General features: G+C 40.8%; 2 long non-coding RNA genes across 6 annotated transcripts in view; one reads left to right on the forward strand and one right to left on the reverse strand.

The window, feature by feature from the left end:
- Positions 1–20,235, forward strand: part of LOC148222270 (uncharacterized) — a 143,458-nt gene that overhangs the window by 68,761 nt on the left and 54,462 nt on the right. The window lies entirely within an intron of this gene.
- Positions 81–18,310, reverse strand: LOC148222271 (uncharacterized). Its single transcript, XR_015806412.1, has 2 exons — positions 18,185–18,310; positions 81–1,694 (listed from the first exon to the last, which is right to left on the reverse strand). It is a non-coding gene; the product is annotated as an uncharacterized LOC148222271 (long non-coding RNA).

Here is a 20,235-nt window from a genome sequence, read left to right on the forward strand (position 1 = left end):
CGGATTTCGAGGGGGTGGGTGGGAACTGTGTGGGGATAAAAGGCGAAATATCATGACTAACAAGAAATCAAAACAAAAACTTCCTTTCTCCATGTGCTTATTTATTTAGTTGCTCTCTTGCTTGGGGTTGTCTTATCTTGGCAACCTCATTGCTGCGGTTTTGCTGGAGGATGGTGCCCGCAGCAGAATGTCAGGTTTTCATTCCCCAAAAAGTGATGTTCAGGGGGATTCTTTTTGCTTTCCTTTTTCCTTGTCATCCCCTCCCTTGTTGCCTTCAAAACACAAGCGTGGGTGGAAACACCTGGACTGAGAGAGGACATAATGAGCCTGGAAAAGAGGATGGCATGATGAAAAACTCTACCTATCGATACAACATTGAAGAGAGGAAGTTTTAATCCTCCCCCACCAGCCTCCCCTCAGAAGGTCGGAAGAGGGATCACACCAACCCCAGGTCGTGCACCAAACCCAGGCAGAGGCTCTCTGTGGGATTCACAGACCATTTCTGTATCTGGGATAAGTCAGCTTTGTTTTGGCTGCTTCTCGGACAGGGGAAAAGCTTTTCCTCTCAGTGTCCCTGAATAAAGGGCTCCCATTACTTGAACCTCATTAAAATAATCTCTCATCTGTACATATGCCATGAGGAAATGGCTGATTCCTCCCCATTCCTCTCCCCTGCTATCTGCACAAACATATTTTTCTTTTCTAAATTAAAAAAGATCTCGCTGCCGCTACACTTGGCTGTTTACATTCTTTAAAGAAAAAAAGAAAAAAAAAAATTCAGCCCTGAACCCCCTGACTGCAGAACTGCCATTAGCGTTGATTGTGTCCAGCAATGCACAGTCCACTTCAAGAAAGGCAACATCCTCTATTTTTTAAGCCAAATGTTGTGCACCGCAGCAAGAACAAACAAGAGTGACTTTCATCCTTCAAACACTGAAGCAGCTTTGCAAAGCCTGACATGAAAGGGCCTCCCTTGCTCTCTTGTCCATGTAGGCCTGGAAATGGAGCTGAAATGGCTAACAACATTGGTAATAATAGGGGCCTGCCTGGCATCAAGAGGTGAGCCGGAAGACTTCAAAAGCTGGCTCGAGCATGGCTGCAGGAGCATTTGCTCTGGGATTCAGGCTCCAACTTTTATTCTCTCCCTTTGAAGAGCTTACAATTGGGTGGAGGGTGGAAACCAAGCATTTTTGACATGAACTCTGCCATGGAAAATTATGAGAAAGACGGAGATGAAAAGGAATGTGTCCTGATTGTGCTGGCTATTTTTTTATTTTATTTTATTTTATTTTTAAAAGTCTGCAAAACAAGGGGCTTGCAGTACTATAATCATTGATCCTGAAATGTTCTTCAGAGATTAGTGCTATCAGTGCAATGTGAACCTCAAGGCTGAGAGGCAGAGTGGAGGAGAGAGACCCTTTTGCACTAAAATAACACAGGCTTTTAAAGCAATAGTGTATTACTCTGCTGGGGGAAAAAAAATAAAAGAACATAATAGAAAAAAAACCCACAACACCTGTGCTTGAAAACAAACAAACAAACTAGAAAATAAATGGCAGGCTTGGCTTACCTCCAAATTTTGCAATCACCTGAGGGTCCCAATTGTTTGAGTGTAGATCCCTCAGCACACTCAGACTCCTGTTTGTTTTGTAAGCTCAGATCACTCTTCAGGACTCGAGTGTTGGTTTTGCTGCCTATAAACAGAGAATAATTTCATGGAACCTGGAGAAGCTAATTTAGTATGGGCAGCTACGAGGATATCTATGGGATTACTTAATATTTAAACAAATTAATCTTGTTGTTTCATCCTTTTTATTTTTGGCAAAGCTTCATTAGTATCAAATATGCAACAGGCAGGTGGGCAGCCTTGCAAAAGGTCACCTGTCATATCCTATTGTACCACTCCTTCCTGTTGTGTCAACTCTGTTAATCTTTAATCATTGGGGCAATAGATATAGAAAGGAGGTAAACAAGCTGTAAGTTAGTACAAAATTGGGAGGAAAAGCAGGAAACAGGGAGAACCACTCTCAGAAGCTGACCCTGGAGACCAGACCTGCAGTGAGACTTGGAGAGCAGAGTGGGAAACTTAAGAAACAAAGAGCAGGCTGGAGTGGGAGAAAGATGGGTTGGAAGGAAAGGAAACCAGTGGATGGGACCATCCATGATTTGGAAGCCACTTGCATCTGGAGGGCAAGGGGAAGGTGTCCTGCACTGATATATAGATGGAGAATAATGATCCAAGTAGAGGAACACTGAAGAGCCTGCCCAGAGGCTGTTGAAATGAATGGAAAGAGTTTGTTGGACGTTTGAGTCCTCAGAAGCTGAACAATCACTTCCCACCCACTAAGCCACCCCCAGATGTTGTCACTCTAAGCGTGAATCAATCTGACATTTTAAGATGAATATTCTGTATTCAGTGGCTCTCTGTTCTGTACTTTTGGCACTTTCTAGAGGTCCTGAGCACTCCTTCTGAGCACAGCTTGTTTTCCCTCTCTCATTTGTAACCATGCCATAAGGGAGCTGTGTATACACACTGCTCTTACCTATTTTTCTCTGAATGGGGAGTCGTGGAGTGGCTGCTGTTCATGATGGCCTGTCAGGCACCAATTAGCAATCCATTCAGAGTCTCTGAAGCTGTGATCCACAGCCAGGAGAGAGTTTGAGAACACTTGTTTTGAATTATCCTGCACAAATCTCATGCCATAGATCTACAGCAAAATGAGATCATATCCCCTGTCTTTCAAATATCAAGACATCCAGGTATGCTTGTTTTTGAACAAACAAAAACAAATTTAGAGTGAAGCATTTCTTGTGTAAAACAGTTTCTTTGACAGGATGTCTTATCAATTAATTTTACTCCATCTGAAATATGATTTGCTTTTATGTCTCAAACTACAATGACATGAGTATTTCAGTTGTTAAAATATGGAAGTTAAACTGTTGGTTACTGAGTTCTTAAATGTGTTGCTGATGTGAGTCCTTCAGTTATTTTTTCCAACCTCTTTTCTCAAAGGCAAAGAGAAGCCTCTTAGCATTTCTAAAGCCCAACTTGTCAGTCTGTTGCTGTCGCTGAAGTTTATATGTTAAATCTTCAAATCAATATTGATAGTTCTTAGTTAACCAGTTCTCTAACTTTAGAGAGGGAGCAGAAGAAGAAAACGAAGTCCCTGAACTACAGGGACAACAGGTAGAAAGTGAGGCTGCAGGGGGCTTCTAATGTGCTCTGAAAGCTGAGTGCTTAAAGCAGTCAAAGGTAGGGGAAATCTAAAATAATATCTTCAATAACAATCTGTTAATTTGCAAGGACAAGGAAAAGAGCAGTCCTTGGTTGTACTGCTAAATTTAAGAAATCTGCAAAGCACCAAAGCAGAGGGAATCCAGCAGCAATTCCCAAGGCTCCCAACTCACTCACTAGCTGACTTGATGAGCCTCTTTGATCTGGTATTGACATCATATCAGATCTCCTGCACTGTTTTGCCCACTTGCCAAAGCCAGCTTCCCAGAAGTGAAAATGCGCGTTCCTTTCCTTGGGGTAATTTGAAACATTGACATGAAACAGACCTCTCGCTCTTCCTCTGCTGTGGCCTGCCTTTGGAGTAGTTCCTTCATTAGTGTCTCCTTAAAAACACTTGGAGGTCAGTGCCAGGCTGGAATTGCAGTGTTCTTGTCTATTGTGAGTGATGCGATGACTGGATATTAAGTGTATGAATACCAAGAAGAGAAAAGACAGAATATATAAGTTGGTTTGGGAGCCTGGGATTCAGACATCCAGGGTTTTTCAGATATCTTGTATAATGAACATAGACTTCATTAACCATTTTTGGCTACTCACTGGTTGCTATACAACACTCACTGTTGTTTTAGTGATACGTGAAATTTTCATGGTGAGAAAGAAATGATAAGTTCCCAGTACAATGTAACACATGGAAAGAAGCCAGTGAAAAAAACGTTCCTCTTCTCTCTGCAAAGGAATTTTTGACCCTGGAAATAAAAGTATAATCTACGTTAATGGCGAGCTCAAGTACCATGTCTGCACAAATGCCAAAACAGCATGGGAAATATGCTGCTCTCTTCACAACTAGCATTCCAGATCTACTTGTTAGAGAGCATCTCAGGCCCTCTTATGTTCCCTAGGCTGTAATGGTGACCTTGCTTTTACTTGATTCAGCAGTATTAGGCATATTTAGATCCCAAATTTCCTCCCTTCTCCCTCCCCCACTGTTACTGCCACCATTAGGGTTCATGGGGATCCTGGACAATAAACTCCCATGTATTTGGAGTGCCCAAAACTGTGAGAAATGAAGACACGTCTGTTTTGGGGAGGAAGTGCAGAAGATATGGGTACCTGAGGAGTTTGGGGGCAGTGGCTGGATTTCTTTTATTACCCTCTCTCCCTTTTGGACATCAGTTGACCAAGATTTTTCTCCTTGGTTGGTGTATGCTTCTCTCTCATTTAATCAGCACTCCTGGGGAGGAAATATGGCTGGAAAAGTAGTGCTTTAAAAAGTTAAAGTGGCGAAACTTCCCTTAACCAAATGGCTAGTCATTAATCTTAAATACAAGTATCAGGAGGAAAAAAGATCTTTGTTGGGGGTCAGGAGTAAAGGCATCCAGGTTGTTTGTGAAATATTAAAAGCTAGAGTTCACTGAGCATCTGTCTTGTGCATTTTAATTGTATCTCCATGAACCTGAACTGTGGGGCCCTCAGCAAGCCCTGCTCAGCTGTGCTGGCTCACAAAGTTCAGGGCTGGGTTGTAAGTCGTTTTTATTTAGCACCTAGTGACAGCAAGTACTGTAGGTGGAGAAACATTAAGTGCCACTTAAATCTGTTCCTGTACATCTTATTAGGAATATACTGGGGTGATACTCTGGCTCTGAATTCACTGAGTCATTAAAGAGTCCCCCTTGGCCTTTTCTAACACATACCTGACTGTGCCACTGGAGAACCCTCAGCTTCCACCCAGCACTCTGCAGGGACTGCTCAAATCCAAAATCAACACACCACAAAGTCAATGCTACCAACTATTGATTGGGAAAACCTCAGTGTTCTCGGCTGTGCCAAGACAGAAACCGAGGGTGACACTGGTTTGGAATCAGAAAATGTGTCTAAAAAGGGCTGCTGAAGTTGCACATATTTTCTGAGAGCACATCTTGACTAAATCTAAGTGCTAAAGGTGCCAGGGTTGGGATGTGTGGACAAGTGCATCCATCAGGACTCACTTCCTCTTCAAAGGTTGAATGAGTTTTTTCTTTGGCTGCCCTGGGAAATTTGTCCAAAACATTAGGCAGCAAAATAAAATACCAAAGGTGGGCTTTTCTTGGGTGAGCCTGTCCCTAGAGAGAAAGCAGTCGCTTTGATCTGAGCACTTGCCCAAGCTGCTGAAGTCCATTTGAGCTGGCTGAGAGAGGCTTGGTGCACTGTTAATGCAGTGAAATGTAGCACAAGTATTTGTTATTGCAGCGAGTATCAAAGGAGGCAGGAGGACTTTGCCACTTACTATAAAGTGTTTCCATGAAAATGGAAATGAATGCTACAGGGGTCTGTTCCCTCTGAATGCACAGGGGAGCGAGGTGCTGAAGGGTTGCTTTCATTATACCATTAACAGGGCAAGTTACTTACTTTCTTTTTTCCTCCATCCCTCTTCAAAAGCTCAGGGGGCTTGAGGCTCATTCTTTGGGTCAGCCAGGCAGTGCTGTGTGTTCCCTGCCAGCCAGGGCAGTAAATCCCACTGTTGTTCCCAGCTGGGCCCAGCAGAAATCCATCCCTTTCTGTCATTCCAGCTGCACTTTCTCCACAGGGAGACGGCAGTCACCCATTTGGCGAGGAGGGGCAGGCTGTAATGTCTAGCCAGAAACATCCACCATAAACCATCGCTTCCTGTTATGACACTCATGTGTCTAAACTTATTGATTTATTTGGGTGGAACTGTCTAACCTGGTCGAGGAAGAGTGGACTCAGCAGGTACTAAGTCATGTAACAATAGGAAGCATCAAAATACAGCCCGCAGTGTTAGATCTGGGAATGAATCTCAGTTTAGATTTATTCTTTAAAAGCTATCCCACGCCTTATACAGAAATATCTTTTCCATTTCCATTTTTTCTTCCATTAAAAAAAAAATTATTAATATTCATATTATCTGGAAATAGCTTTTTCATTTGTGTATTTCCCTGATTAGCAGCATAGAAATTTTAGAAATTGCAAATCTGGAACTTGGGCCACCAAGGATAAAAGGGGGAGTATTCTGTTTTGATTTATACATCTGTCTTGATTAGGGAATTCTTTCTTTGTCTGGAAGCAATGTGATCTGGTTGTTAGAAAAGTGAAGATAGACCTTGGGGACACTTGAGTTCTTTCCTGGCCCTGTCACTCAGTCAGATTCTTTACACCTAAATCCACCCTTTGGGTTTATTAGTGGGTATAAGAACACCTATCCAGCTTTCCCATGTGCTGTGAAACTTAATTTATATCTCTGAAGCTTTTTCAATTTGTCACACTGGAGAGCTTGTATAAAGCATGTAACTACTGATTTTTAAAGGTGTAAGGTAGTTTTCCCTCCCATGAACATTTATTTAGGTTGATCACATCCCACACTGTTTTTTTCTACAAAATATTGAGTTTAGAAATTCACTGTGAGTTACATCTTTACACCTGTAAATAACAATATCTTGTATATGTGAGCATATATGTGTGTGGCCATATATGTCTGTATATATTTATATATGCATGGTTATACATACACTAGCAAGGGAAGAGATAGTCTTTCCAAATTGTCTGGAAAATCTCTGGGACTCCACAGCTGGCAGTGCATTTCTTTTATTTAAGGAAAACTTAGGCAAAAATGCTTATGTGCAGTCAAAAACTTCCCAGCTCCAATTAATTAATATGAAGTGTAAACAGGTCATGAAATATTTTTTAGTGCTTAATACATAGAAATGTCCTGTGTTGATGCTAATGAAAAAGTAATGCCTGGAATATTTCACATTGCAGGGCCTGGGGACACAGATCCATGGAAAAGCAATTCATACCAAACTGCTTTACAAGTGCAAAAATTCTGTTAGCCTAAAGCTACAGCACTACATAATTGTACAGGGGAAAAAAAAAAAGCAGAAAAAACCCCCAGCCCTCCTCTGCTCTGTGTTTGCATTTATTTCAAGCTCTGGTAATGGGTCATTCTCTCAAAAAATGATGACACCCATATTTGAGCAGAAAGGATTTTTAATCTACCATATTCTCTGTGTAATCTAGATAGCTCCTCATTACCTCGCTGCATAGTCTGTCTTTCCAGCTGATTTTTGAGATCTGATCAATGCAGGAGAAGTTAAGGGAATGTCTGAAGACCATGAAAATCCAACCCTCTCCCCTGGAGAATAGTCTCTTAATTGTAATAGCCCATTTTAATCATTGTGATTGTTTAAAATATTATGAACAGAGGGAAATAAGGAAGATAATTGTACTTCAGCAGCCACAATCTTTTGTTATCACCTAAGCATATTGGAGATTTAGCTGTGTATAGTCCCAATACTTCCTTCACATACCAAGTGGCCCTAATTATGTGGGCAGCTAGAATTCCTCTTGAGAGAGAGGCTTGGATAGCAAAACAGCAGGTAAGAAATGCCTCTTCCTTACTTCTTTGTTTCTTCCCAGTCCCCTGTAGCTAAGGCTGCATATGTGGCTGTCTCTGTCTTTGTGACACTTTAAATGTGAAACAAGTAATTTAGTTGAAAATTTTCTGTTATTTTTTTTACATGCTTCATATGCTGGGTTAAAATCCATTAGCATATAACAAAAATCGGAGCAGATGTAGTGCAACAGATTCCTTAAGGGAGTCCATATTTTTACATATTTTGTAATAAGGAAACTGTCACTCCCAGATGGTATCTAGCTAATACTGGTGGTTTGCTTGCTGATAACATACTAAAAAATAAAATTAATTGTATTCTATTTGATGACAATGAAGCCATTATCATATATAATTCACTCTTAAAGCAAACGTCCAAATGATGGTCCCTTGCAATAACTAAGCTTTTCCCGGTCTCTGTGCCTGTCTCTTCTCTTCTACCTCAAAAATTCTTTCAGAATTTGTTGCAGCAGAAACCTCCAGCTGCGAAGTGTAACAGCCGTTCATTAGCAAAGCTGGAAACCAGTGTTAATTTGTGCAGGGAATCTGGGCCAGCAGTACCTCAGTGCACTTACCACGGGCTCCATCCTTCACCAGTGGTTCTCAAACTGCTCTGGTTTGGATGTCACTGTTATATATCACAGCAAAAGGAAACAATTAACCTTTGCAATAATGCCACTGACTGGTGCCTGTCTGCTAATGGGCTTGAGAAGTGCGGGAAGTATCCAGAGCTGGTACTTGCTGTGAAAATGAAAATCACTAGTCCAGGGTTCTACACAAACACACAACACTGATGTGCAGAATATGTGCAGTATACAGCTAAGATGATCAAAATATTAAAAAAAGAAAGAAATACTTGTTTTTTCCTGATAAAACTGCTTAAATCCTTTCTTAGGTAAAAATGTCAAGACGTGCTGTAGACTGCTCTGTCACAACCTGATAAGAGAATGGTTGTGTTCACAGGAATTAAGAGTTTTGGTGAGGTTTATGGACCTGAAACACCAGAATGAGCAGCTCAGAAGAACTTTCCTTGTCTCTGTCCTACCACAAAAATACTCAACTTTTCAGGAAATTGCCCTTGAAGTTGAGGTACTGTGAGGAAGAACAATATGGCAATGAAGAGTTTTCATTCTCAAAGTTGACCTTGGGCAAAGGGGTGTTGACTTTCCCCACACCTCTTGGGGACAACAGCACTGGTTCCCCAAGCCATAGATAATTTTTAGGTGTTGATACCAGTTGGCAAATGGGAAAACTGGGACAGAGAGGTGAAGTGACTTTCACACAGAGCTGGAACTCATGTGTGAATTCACAGTTCATTGGCCTGCTTCTTCCAGGGGTGTTGGAAACTAAAAACAGTCTAGCAGTGCAAAAGAGAGAGTTTGTCAGGACTGACTGGTTGAAATAACTATTCAAGGAAACATTTAACTTGATAATAATGGTTTCTCATCTCTGGATGACTGTAGAGCAATGCAATGAGGCACACTGTCTGAGGGGTCTAAACTGCGCCTGGCTCTGTTCATTCTAGTTTCTTGATGCTTTTAGTTTCACTTCCTTTCTGCTATAAGCACAAAGTGCTCAGAAGAGGAACAGATGACTGCATTTCCATTTGGAATGCTGGTGGAGGAGGACAATGGTGTACCCATCCCTGCCACATGGGAAGTGATTTTACATTCTCTGAGGCTATTGCCTCAAGTTGGGAGCTCCATAAAACTACGTGATGCTACTGGCAGACATTGCAAAGGAAACAGATCTCTTAATATTCATGTAATTTTGAGTAAAATATTATTTAATGTAAGAAAATCACAGACCAGTGCTTGGAAAGAACTATGTAAATCTTAGCCACCTCTTGTCCTCCAGCTTCAGTTAGAAGGTTCTTGATAATCAGAAAGCATTATTTTACTTCATTTTCCTATTTTATTTTGATTTCTTTGATTTTTATTTTTTTTGGAAATGAAACAGCCCTGTGGATATAACAAGAAAGTAATGAAGTTTCAGTCCCTAGTGGAATGTGTCCCAGGCTTTATTCTTTTCCTTCAGTTCAAAAAGTGAAGAGTTTCTTCCCCAGTCTTCTTCTCCTGGTGTCTCACAAAACCTATTCTAATAAGTTTGCAGTCTCAAATGGCAGAATATCATAAAATAACTGCTCCTATCACATTTCAATTACCTGGTGACTAAAGTGGCTTAGGGATTGTCCATAGTCATCTGGAAATTTGGGATTTGGGTAACGTTTTCTCAAACAGAACTTACCTAGCTTCAAATGCTCTGAACTCCCTTTGTAATCCTTGTCTTCCATAGTATCAGGTGTTACCTCTTTGCTCTTTTTCTAATGTGTTAAGTACCAGACAACTGTAATATTTTATTTAGCATGATTTGCATTCAGACTTCAAATATCCCTTGAATAATACATTTTCATCTTTGAACTTTACTTCTGTATGTTCACTGGCATTATAAGATGCACCTACAGAGGACACCTGCCAAAAAAAGCATCATTGCTCCTATGTTTGTGGACCTCAAGTTGTACCTCTTCTCTCTCAGCCTTCCTCATTAAGACATCACAGCTGATGTGTTTTCTCCTCTGTGTTTTAACGCCTGAGCAGAAGATGTATTTTATTCATGATTTGGTAGGAAATGTGTCTGGTGGGAAGGAATTTGGACACCATTAAAGGAACCTGAAATTCCACCGTGGATGTTGGGAGGGAGCTCTTTTTCTTAGCCACATAAAGCATCTGCTTAAATTCTCAAGTGTGGAGCATGCAGACTTGTTAGGCAAGATTTTAACAGACTGTTTGGCACTGAGTGTAATTTTCCCTAAGACCTGGCAATGGAAATAGTTGAAATAATGGTTTGTCAAATAGTCGTCAAGAAAAATGCTAATTGATACCTCATCTGAATTGAGCACCACACAATGCCGGAAAGGGAATGGGCATTTCCTGTTTCTTCCCTACTCAAAAAGAGACTCTTCCCAAGAGACTGCTCATGTTGGATTAGATTAGTCCCAGCTGTAGGACTACTCTGTAAGGTGGATTAGTTCGTGTCATACTGGATTGATTATTTCATGGAGTGATGTGTGGCTCCACAAGCCTGTAATATATTCTTAGTGCCAGCATTGCTAGATGCCCTTTTACCAAATGCCATTTTGAACCCCACAGCAACATTTGTGTTCTGGTGTCTCACTTTCCTTTGTTCCTTGAAGTTTCTGGGTCCAGTTGAGCTCTTCAAGCCAGCCTGGGGACATGAGGATAAAGCACAGCTGTGGCTGTGGGACTGGAGAGCCAGCTGGCCACGGTGCCGTGGCAGCATCGCCAGGCCACTGGGTGAAGCCAATCTGAACTTTTGCAATAAATATTAAAGAGACCACAACTTTGAATGGATTTGGAATCTGAAACCAGAAACCCAATCTAAATGTCAGAGCTGGTCCCTATCTGCAGACTAAACTGAACTGAATGTTCAGACCCCAGCTTTGGCAAAGAAACGAAAGCCATAAATCCAAATCTGCTTTTTGTAATTCAGCCCCTCTTGTGATGCTAATAATACTTTGCCCTTTCACAATCTCCAATATTTTAGAAACTTTGAAATGATTTATCAAATGAGTCATACTTCCCAGTTGGAGTCACAAAAACTAGTTTGCTAGAAATATCACCCAAAAGCAAGGTCAGGACTGGGCTGTGGCTGAATTTCTGCTCTCTTGGTAGCTGTATGTGGATACCAGCACTGGAAGGTTTTGTCTGTATCTCTGTAACTCTTCCAGTGCAATCCCTGTGTGTCAGAAAGCCCAGCTCCGTGTGCCTTGCATTCCCATAATTTCCAAGGTGCAGGTGTCATTCCTCTGCTTCTGCCCAAAGGCTTCTAGAGAGAACAGAACAGAGCGGGGGAGGCTCTTGGTGTGACAAAGTCAAGTTTGCTTCATTACTGAGAGCCTTCCCCAATATTTGGAGTATTAAAAGATTCACCTGGGGCTCTGAGGGGAGTGAGTGGCAGAGCTGAGGCTGAAACACAGAACTGCTGAATCCATGTGTTCCTCTGAGCCTTTATGTTCAGAGAAAAAAAGGATTATTTAGCATCAAAGGTACCAGTAGAAGATACAGTGCATCTTCATTCATCATGAATAATGCTGTTAGTGAGAAATAATAGTATTCCTTAGTATTGATGACAATATATGGAGCATTAGCAAAGCCTTCTGCTAGGAGAGTTATCTAGTGAAGTGAATTATGGAATTTTACTACCTGAGTGCAAGGACTGATATAAATGATCATCACTGTGGCAATGAATTGGTTTAAAAAGGCTTCATAAGAACTTGCCTAATGCTCATAAATTAACATTAAATATGAGATGAGTTATCTAATCACATGCTTTCAGGCAAATTCCTTTTTAATATGTATGTACACTGCTGCTGGAAATACAGAAGATATATCAGAGGAGATATTTCATGCCATAAATGGCTACATTTGATAACTCTGTATTATTTTCATAGTTTTTGTTGGTTATGGAATTTCTTTCTTTACCATGGAAATTTGTACACAGAACCCACATTAAAATAATATTTAGAGATTAATTTAACCCCCTGTGTGCCTGTGGCTTCAGACTAAGGAGGAATTTCACTGATAATTTTATATGAAATACTGGAATAGTGGGTTCCTTTGTTTTAAGTAGAAGTAGGGTTGAGTCACTGAGCTGCTGCACATCTTCTGCAAACTGCTGAGGCTCAGGAGCATGCCAGGGTGTACCCAGTGCAGCTCTTGGTATATTTGTGCCCCTGACTGGTATAACAGTACCCCTGATTGCCACCCCCAAAAAACTTTGGTGGGAAGACTTGGTGAATATACCAGAAGCTCTTCTGAGATATTTTAATGCAGGGCAGATAAAGCTCATGGCTTTAATCAAAGAATAGTAGGATGTCCAAAATGCAGATATCTAATTTTCTGTCCTCTGGATTATCTGGGTAAGGGAACATTGGTGCACCAGGTTAAAGCTATTTTTTTTTTTCCTGTAGCACATACCACTGCCTTCTGTGCAGTGCCACAATGAAAAACACCAGCTCAGGTCATGTTTTGAACTCTAAACAGGGGCATTTACTGTTCTTTGTGGTGCCTGTGATTCAAACAATTCCTTTCTCAACCTGATGGAGGAGATCTGCAATAGAAAAGTGCTTCCACCTGTTGGAGTGACTTGCATTTTAAGCTGGGTTAACTATGGAGCCCCATTTGGAAATAGTTTGTAAAATGCTTGAATCCTCTGGGGGTGGTTGTATTATACACCTTGTAGTTGCTGAACATTTCAAGACTTAAACTTTATCTCTAAGTTAATCACCTGGGGATCAAGCTAGAAGACTGGATAACAGTTTTACTAATCAAAACAATTTTCTGAACATTGTTGAGTTCCAGGGACTTTTCCCTGCCATCTGAAAACACAGTGAGAGGACGCCAAGAGCAGAATTATAAAACAAACTTTTTAAATCATGTTGTACTTGGAGTTTGATTTCCTAGTTTGTACAGTGAGCAATAATAAACTAATTACGATTAAACTGATAAGGAGTACTCTAAGAGTCAGCCAGGAAAGTCTTTCATAAATAACCAAGAAGGAATGCTTGGTCTCACAGTTGACATACATCAGAAATGCTTCTTTTTGCCTTTTCAGAGAGAGATGTTTAAAAAAAAAGTACTCAAAAATGTCCAAAAACCCCCAAACAAAAACAAGTCCAAACCAGCAGAATAAAATATGTATTGTTAGTATTAAATAAATCCAATTTTATCTGAAATTGCATGACATCTTTCTGACCCCACAGAACTGGCTCTCAGGCACGTTGAAGCAGCATTACTACTGTTGCTGTTATATAGCAAAAATTCTAGACTTAGACTTCCTAAGAGAGCAGAATATTTTGGCTCTGGTTTTCTCTCTTTAGCCTACTTTGAATAGTATTTGGGTTTCACGGTTATAACTGGGCAGAATTTATTCAGCTTAATACATGAGCATTTCTTCCCAATAGGTTAGGTCAGCTGTGAGGTTTAATCAGTGTTCAGATTTCTGACATGCTGCTCAGGGGCATGTCATCTGAGCAAATAAACAACCCAGGAAAGGTCTGTATACCACGGGGATGATGTGGGATTGCAGGGGATCAGTTCCACTCAGGTGTTTATGGTGGTAGTGTCTTTTCATGGCAGATAAGAGCTGACATTCAGCATTACACCCTATGTGGCACCAATGTGTATAAAACAAACAGTTATTGTTGTTTCCCCTTTGGAGCACTCTTGTCTAAAGGACTGAACTGAATATGTTTGCTTCTCTTTGAAGCATGCAGATCCTTCCCACTAAAGTTGCAAAGGTCTGGTCTCTTTTATAAAAGGAGCATATTTTCAGGTCTTCTTCACTTTAAAGAGAATCTTCATATTGAACTTGCCTCTGGGTGGTCCTGGTCCTATTCTAGTTCTTTTTCCTACATAGCTCCAAGTTAAGGCCTCTGATTTCCACTAGCCAATGTGGCAATAGCAATAATGGGGACCAGAATCTTCTTTTTTCCTTGCTGTCCTAGCCATACTTTACAGTACTTTGGAGAAGAAAGGGCATTCAGCCAAGGAATGAAACCTCGAGGCAACAATATCAGCCTCAAAGATTTATTTATTTAATTAAGTCATCAGCAGGATGGAAAAATACTCTCAGTTGCCAGAGAGAACTGTTCCAAGCTCAGGGAGGGTCAAAGTGCATGCCTGCAAGTTATATGTTACCAGGACTTGAACAAGAAGCTTCACAAAATTCTGCCCTTTGGTCTGGAGTAATGATGCTGTGGGTGCATCACTGAGGGAGGAGAGGGAGAAGGGCTGGGAAATTTCTGGTTTGCTCTCCCACTGGAGTGATCCTGCCTTAGAACTCACTTGGCAGCTGCTTTAGTGTCGAGGGGCATCACTGCTCACACAGCCAGCCTGGAAAATATTGGAGGACGGGAGTGAGTGGGAGCACTTCAGGCAGTGAGAGCAGCCTCCTGATACAGGACATATGATCCCATAATGTCCTTCAGAAAAAGCTCAGTTCCCACAGTTCCCAAGTTCTGCACAACTTGCCTCTATTGCCAAGGCAGTGACAAGGGACTCAGAATTCTCCATCTCATACAGCTGGAGAAACTGAGACATCAGTGGTCCAAAAAACAGAAAAAAAATCCCCAATCCCTTTATCAGGAAAGCTCTCAGAGGGCTGGGGGTGAGCTTTCCAGTCAGTGCAGCCAGAGACACAGCCCAGCACCAGCAGGCACCTCTGTGCCTTGGCTCTTCATCTGGTACAAATTGGCCTCATTCTTCTGATCTGGCTCTGCATTCAATATTACTGCTGGACAACGTTTGCTGTCATTTCAGATAGGACTGAACATTTTTAAGAAAAATTTGGGAAGTACATATTGCCTCAGACAACTTCTAGTAAATAGCTCATGTTTGTTGCTCTTCCCCGATGGGAATGCTTCTGAACTTTAGAGACAAAAAAATCCTCTGGCAGGAGCAATTTAGCAAAGCCAGGATGTATTTTAGTGGAGCTTTTCAACTTTCCAGTCAGTTCCATTGTTGATTTTTAAATAAGTCTTGCAAGCATCACTCTCAGCTTTTAATGCTCCTCTTATTGGCGTCATTTGTCTCTCGGAGGGGTGTGTTGCTGCAATATTCCTGTTCCAGGACTGCACCAAATTCTCATGCAAATTAATCCTGTTAATAATCACAGCCATGCAGTCCTTTAGCTAAGTTCTCTTTGCTCAATGAAACACATCAAATGCACTCAAAACATGGAGGAGTTTTTGATAATAAATTCAGACAAATTTGCCCCACTAGAATGAAGAGACTGTGCCTTGATTCTTCTTTTTTCTTCATTTTGATTCTTCAACTTTCCTCAAAAGCTGGTTCTCCTGCAGTCTGTTCTTATGGGTTCCTCTTTGTTTGGAAGACTCAGCAAGATCCACACTGAGGGCAGCGAGTATGGGTTTGCTTTTGGATGATATCACAAATGAAGGTCAGTCAGCTCTGGAATGTGAAAATCTAGCTGAAAAGATACTTTTGGCTTCTTCCAAGATGCACAAATGGTTAACTCAAATTTCATATGAATTATCAGTGACATAGATTGCTGTCTTGCTTGAAAACCAGAAGAATTGGCTTCAAAATTTGCTATTTTCACCCAGCCCTGCTTCTGGTGATCTTCCCAGACACTGACCTTTTTTTTTTTTCCAAAAAAATATTGCTTTCTATTCTCTCTGGCCTTAGCCAGAGTCATTACTTTTCTCTTTGTCATACTGAGACTCAATAGCATTGTAATTATTTCTGACATATGGTATCATCTATCCACCTCTCCTTCCAATATGTCCAAATAAAAGAGGAATGCCACTGCAGCCACTAGACCATGGTTTCCATCCATTAATACCACCCCATGCCTGTCTGTTCCTGGGGGAGCATGGACCTAAACTTCACGTGCAGGGTGATGTGCCATGAATGGAGCCCCAGAGTTTTGCTACTTATTTCAGCTCCCTCAGAACTGGAAATTAAAGCCCCAGTTTCCTTCCCTAGTTTTGTGGCAGAAGGCCAATGATTCTGTCTGAGAGCTTCTTCTTTACCTTCATTAACCCCCAAATGTTGCTGTATTCAAAACATCCACAGAGAGTGTATTTATCATTCGTTTTCTGTTCATGTTGATGTGGGAAAACACGTGCAATCAATATTGAATCTCTTTCAAAACAACTTAAAATGGGAATACATATTGCTCTAATCTAAAATGAATCATGATGATAAATGATGAAAAATATGCCAAAAAGTGAAAATCCTGTGTTTAGAAGTTCTTTAGTTGTGGGTGTGGGTATGTGTATGGATCTGCATATATATATGTTGTTTACCAAGAGATTAGAACTCAAATCAAAATTCAATTAAAAAGGAAAAAATTGCTTTTAATATTTAATTTTGTGCTCATAATTAAACCTCACATGCCCAATTTTATGCATCTGCCATCTATTTAAATGTAATCTGATCATATGTTTATTTACCTATACAAAAAATGGCCACAAGTGCGTGTTAAAAAAAGACAAAGGTAGATTCAGCCATGTTAATCTGTTTTACACAGTTATTTTCTAGTGCAAAATAGAACTGTAAAGCAATACAAGCTGTGGAACATAACTGTCCCTCTGTATATTTATAGTTCTCTGACTTGTTTGCTCTCCCCTTTCAGGCTGAAGGTAAATGCCATTGCATTATTAGAGAAGTTAAAGATAAAATTAGATTAAAGATAAATTAGACTGTGGTTTGGTGAATATCTTAATTCAATATAACCAAACCTGCTAAGAAAAGAAGCCTTGCCCCCACTCTGTACCCTCATTTGTGCCTGGGTGAACACCTCTGCAGACTCCCAGAGCAGCAGAGCAAGGAGCAGATCCCAGAAAACCAACCTGTCAGACAGACATTGCTTTGCACAAGTTTTTCTGCCAGAGCACCAACAAGTGGCCCAGGGTGAAGGAGGAGGCTGAAGTGCCATTTAAAACTAGTCTGACCAGTACTCAAGAGTTAATAGTTCTGGGATCTCCAGGACACTAGTTCCTAATGTACCTGCACTGTCAAAAATATTTCCAGGCATGGCAGCAAATTGAATGGTTTGGACCATGAATAGCTTTCATTAAAAAGTGGCTTTGGGGGACAAATTAAATTTTCAAAGTAACTGATTATTTCAATTCTCAAACAGAAAAGGACCTTTTCACTTGTACATTTTAAAATGTATCCAAACCCATAATCCCTACAAAAAAAAGTGAATTTGCTAATACCAGTTTATGAAGCTCACAATAATATTTTTTGTCCTGAGTTAAGAAGAAAAATCGTGAGAGCTGCTGAGACATGAGGTGGCTCTGCTCTTCCATGTGTTTTGAAAGAGTAACTTCAACATTTGACTTAAGCCTGGCTTCTCACGGCGTGCACAGTTAAACAGCAAGACGTGGTTTTGCCTCATTAGGTCAGCAACGCCAGCCTGCAAGGCAATGCAGCTGGTTCTGTGGTGCTATTAAAGAAATTATAACTACATGCACACATCCTTGTAGCATCAGCCCCCCCAGTGAAGACACAAGATCACAGAATTGTTCAGGGGGGTGGAATCAGCGACATGGATTACAGTTAAGAACATAGTGAGTCAATTTAAGGCTATAAATACCCTGGTTTTCTGTTATGCTTTTAATCTTTATTAAATTGAATGAATCTTATTTGTTTTCGTTCGCAAATGCATGTGTATAATATATAATTTGTTTCTGCATATATAGGCCTGTAAGACTGTAACAAATCTTGCAGAAGTCTTCCAGGGCATAAATAGGGTGAGCCCAAATCCTTATCTGAGAAACCACACAGACACCAACATACACTCAGCCTTTAGAATTTCCCTGTGCATTTTTGCACACAATGACAAACCGGTTTTGGTTTGTTTGGTTGTTTTGTTGTTTGTTGTTTTTTTTAAAGCACGCAATATTTTTTGCATTGCTTAAGAAGAAATTAAAACATCTTTTTGCTTTCTATCCTTCCTTTAATGGCTTTGCATATTACTTTTCATCTAAACTCAGTATTTGAACGTACACTTACCAGGCGCCTGTTTTCTTTGTTGCTTGTAATTACTGAATAAGTCAGAATCATAGCCAAGGAAGTCTGTGTGGGATTACATCTGGAGTAGTGTACTATAGCAACACTGCTTTGCAGAGCTTCTCCTCTCGTAGATTTGATCTTAATGATGGGCTACACTTTCATCTTTAAAAAAATCATTTTCCGCAACTCACTGCTTTTTATACCTCAGCAAGAAAATGCTGTTTATTGTTCAGTTTCTCTTGCCTACAATGCTTGTATCTATAATTGAAACTTAAAAGCTACGAGCTTGAATAATTCAATCAGAAAGCATATTGTTTTTACTGTTCTCGGTATGAATCCAAACGACCGCATTATTGTGATGTTATAATATCAGAATGTATTTATTTTTACTTGCACAGTCATAGTAGGCAGTCTCTCTCTCTCTCTCTCCGAAAAAAAAAAAAAAATCAGTGATGAGGAGGGAAAAAAAAAAAATAAAAAAAGCTGAGCTTTATCCATGCTGGGTTCCTTTGGTCTAACTTAAGCAAATGAGATCTGTAGTCCCCTCCAGCGAGCGGCGGCTCTGTCGCTCAGGCTGTTTCCATCCTCGCTGCTGCCCGCTCTGGCAGTGCCCCCGAGGCTGAGGGTGACACTGGCAGGGACACGTGTGACCTGCCCGTGTGAAGCCACCTCTGCCACCGAGCGTGTCACCGACACCGCGCTCGTGGCTGCTCCGTGTCAGCTCCGCGCTCCGCTGCCTCTCCCGCAAAGGCGGACGGAGCAGGCAGAGCAGCTCCACCGCTGGCTCAGGGACACCTTTTCACCCCAGAACTGAGCAAATTGAGCTTCCTGTGTTTTGTGCTTAGTGTAATTTATTTTTTTTTTTTTATGGAAGAAAAATCCCGATGTTTTCATTCAATTGGTGGCTATCATATTCTCCGTATAAGGGCTTTGGAAATAGAATGGATGAAGCTGTGGTGTCTAATGCAAGTGCCATGTATTTTTTGTCTCAGCTACACAGCAATTTTTTGAACTGATAAAACATCAAATGTGACTTTTGGCTTAATATGGTTGAAGCAGTTGGTAAGAATTAGCAATAATATGGAAAGTATCCATTTTTTCCCCTTTATTGCTATGTTTGGGCAAATCATTATGTATAATAATCTACTCTTAGGTAGTGCTGTAGCTGTATCTGTGGAATTAGGCCCAGGAAGAAAAACTGCCCTTACTCCCATAACCATGAATCTGAAATTTTCTGATTTGTATAGATTTTCATTATGTCCTTAGCATAATTTCAGCACAAACAGAGGGCTTAGCCAGGCTCCCATGGTGTGTCCTACAGGTATGGAACAGCTTAGCATCCTTTTCTCTGCTTACCAAGCTTAGCGCCTGTAAATCAACCACTCCATTATGCAGTAATTCCCCTTATTCTTAATTCAAAATAGCAAAGTTAAAGCAGAATTTGGGTAATGAGGAACTATATCGTTTTGGCCTGTGTATGATCCTCATTCATTATCTTCTTTCCGTTTAGGGGATGGGGAAGTGAGAAACCCTTTTATTTGCAAATCCATCCATACCACTTTATAAGACACAGTATTAGGAAATAGCATGATTTATTGGACTGAGGCATTTCAGTAAGGCCTAAATGATAGAGTCTGCTAGGAAACTCATTTCTTCATGATGGGATCTGATGATGGGGGTAAGAACCAGGAGCCCCCTGCCAAGAAAACACACAGTAATAAACTTGCAGAAAGCTTTCACTACTGCCTATGAGTGGTGATGGTTTCCCCTTCTCTTACCTCAAACATTGCCCAAATGGGGAGGGACGAGAATCTCCCCACTGACTCTCTTGTGAGGTGAAATGGAGAAAGCCTTAAACTTCACAATTGCCAATAATGAGCAATCATTACTCAAATTACACCAAGCACTGATTAGGTTTAAAGTAATGAAGAAAACAACACGATCAATCATCATCAACCCAAAAGAAGTCAATCTGTGCTAGAGATACAGCAAGATCTTAGTGGAGGGCTCCATCTACAGGGTTTGGGAGATGAGAGAGAAAAAACCTTCAC

Source organism: Sturnus vulgaris, chromosome 13, assembly GCF_052056855.1.
Source record: "Sturnus vulgaris isolate bStuVul1 chromosome 13, bStuVul1.hap1, whole genome shotgun sequence".
NCBI lineage: Eukaryota > Metazoa > Chordata > Aves > Passeriformes > Sturnidae > Sturnus > Sturnus vulgaris.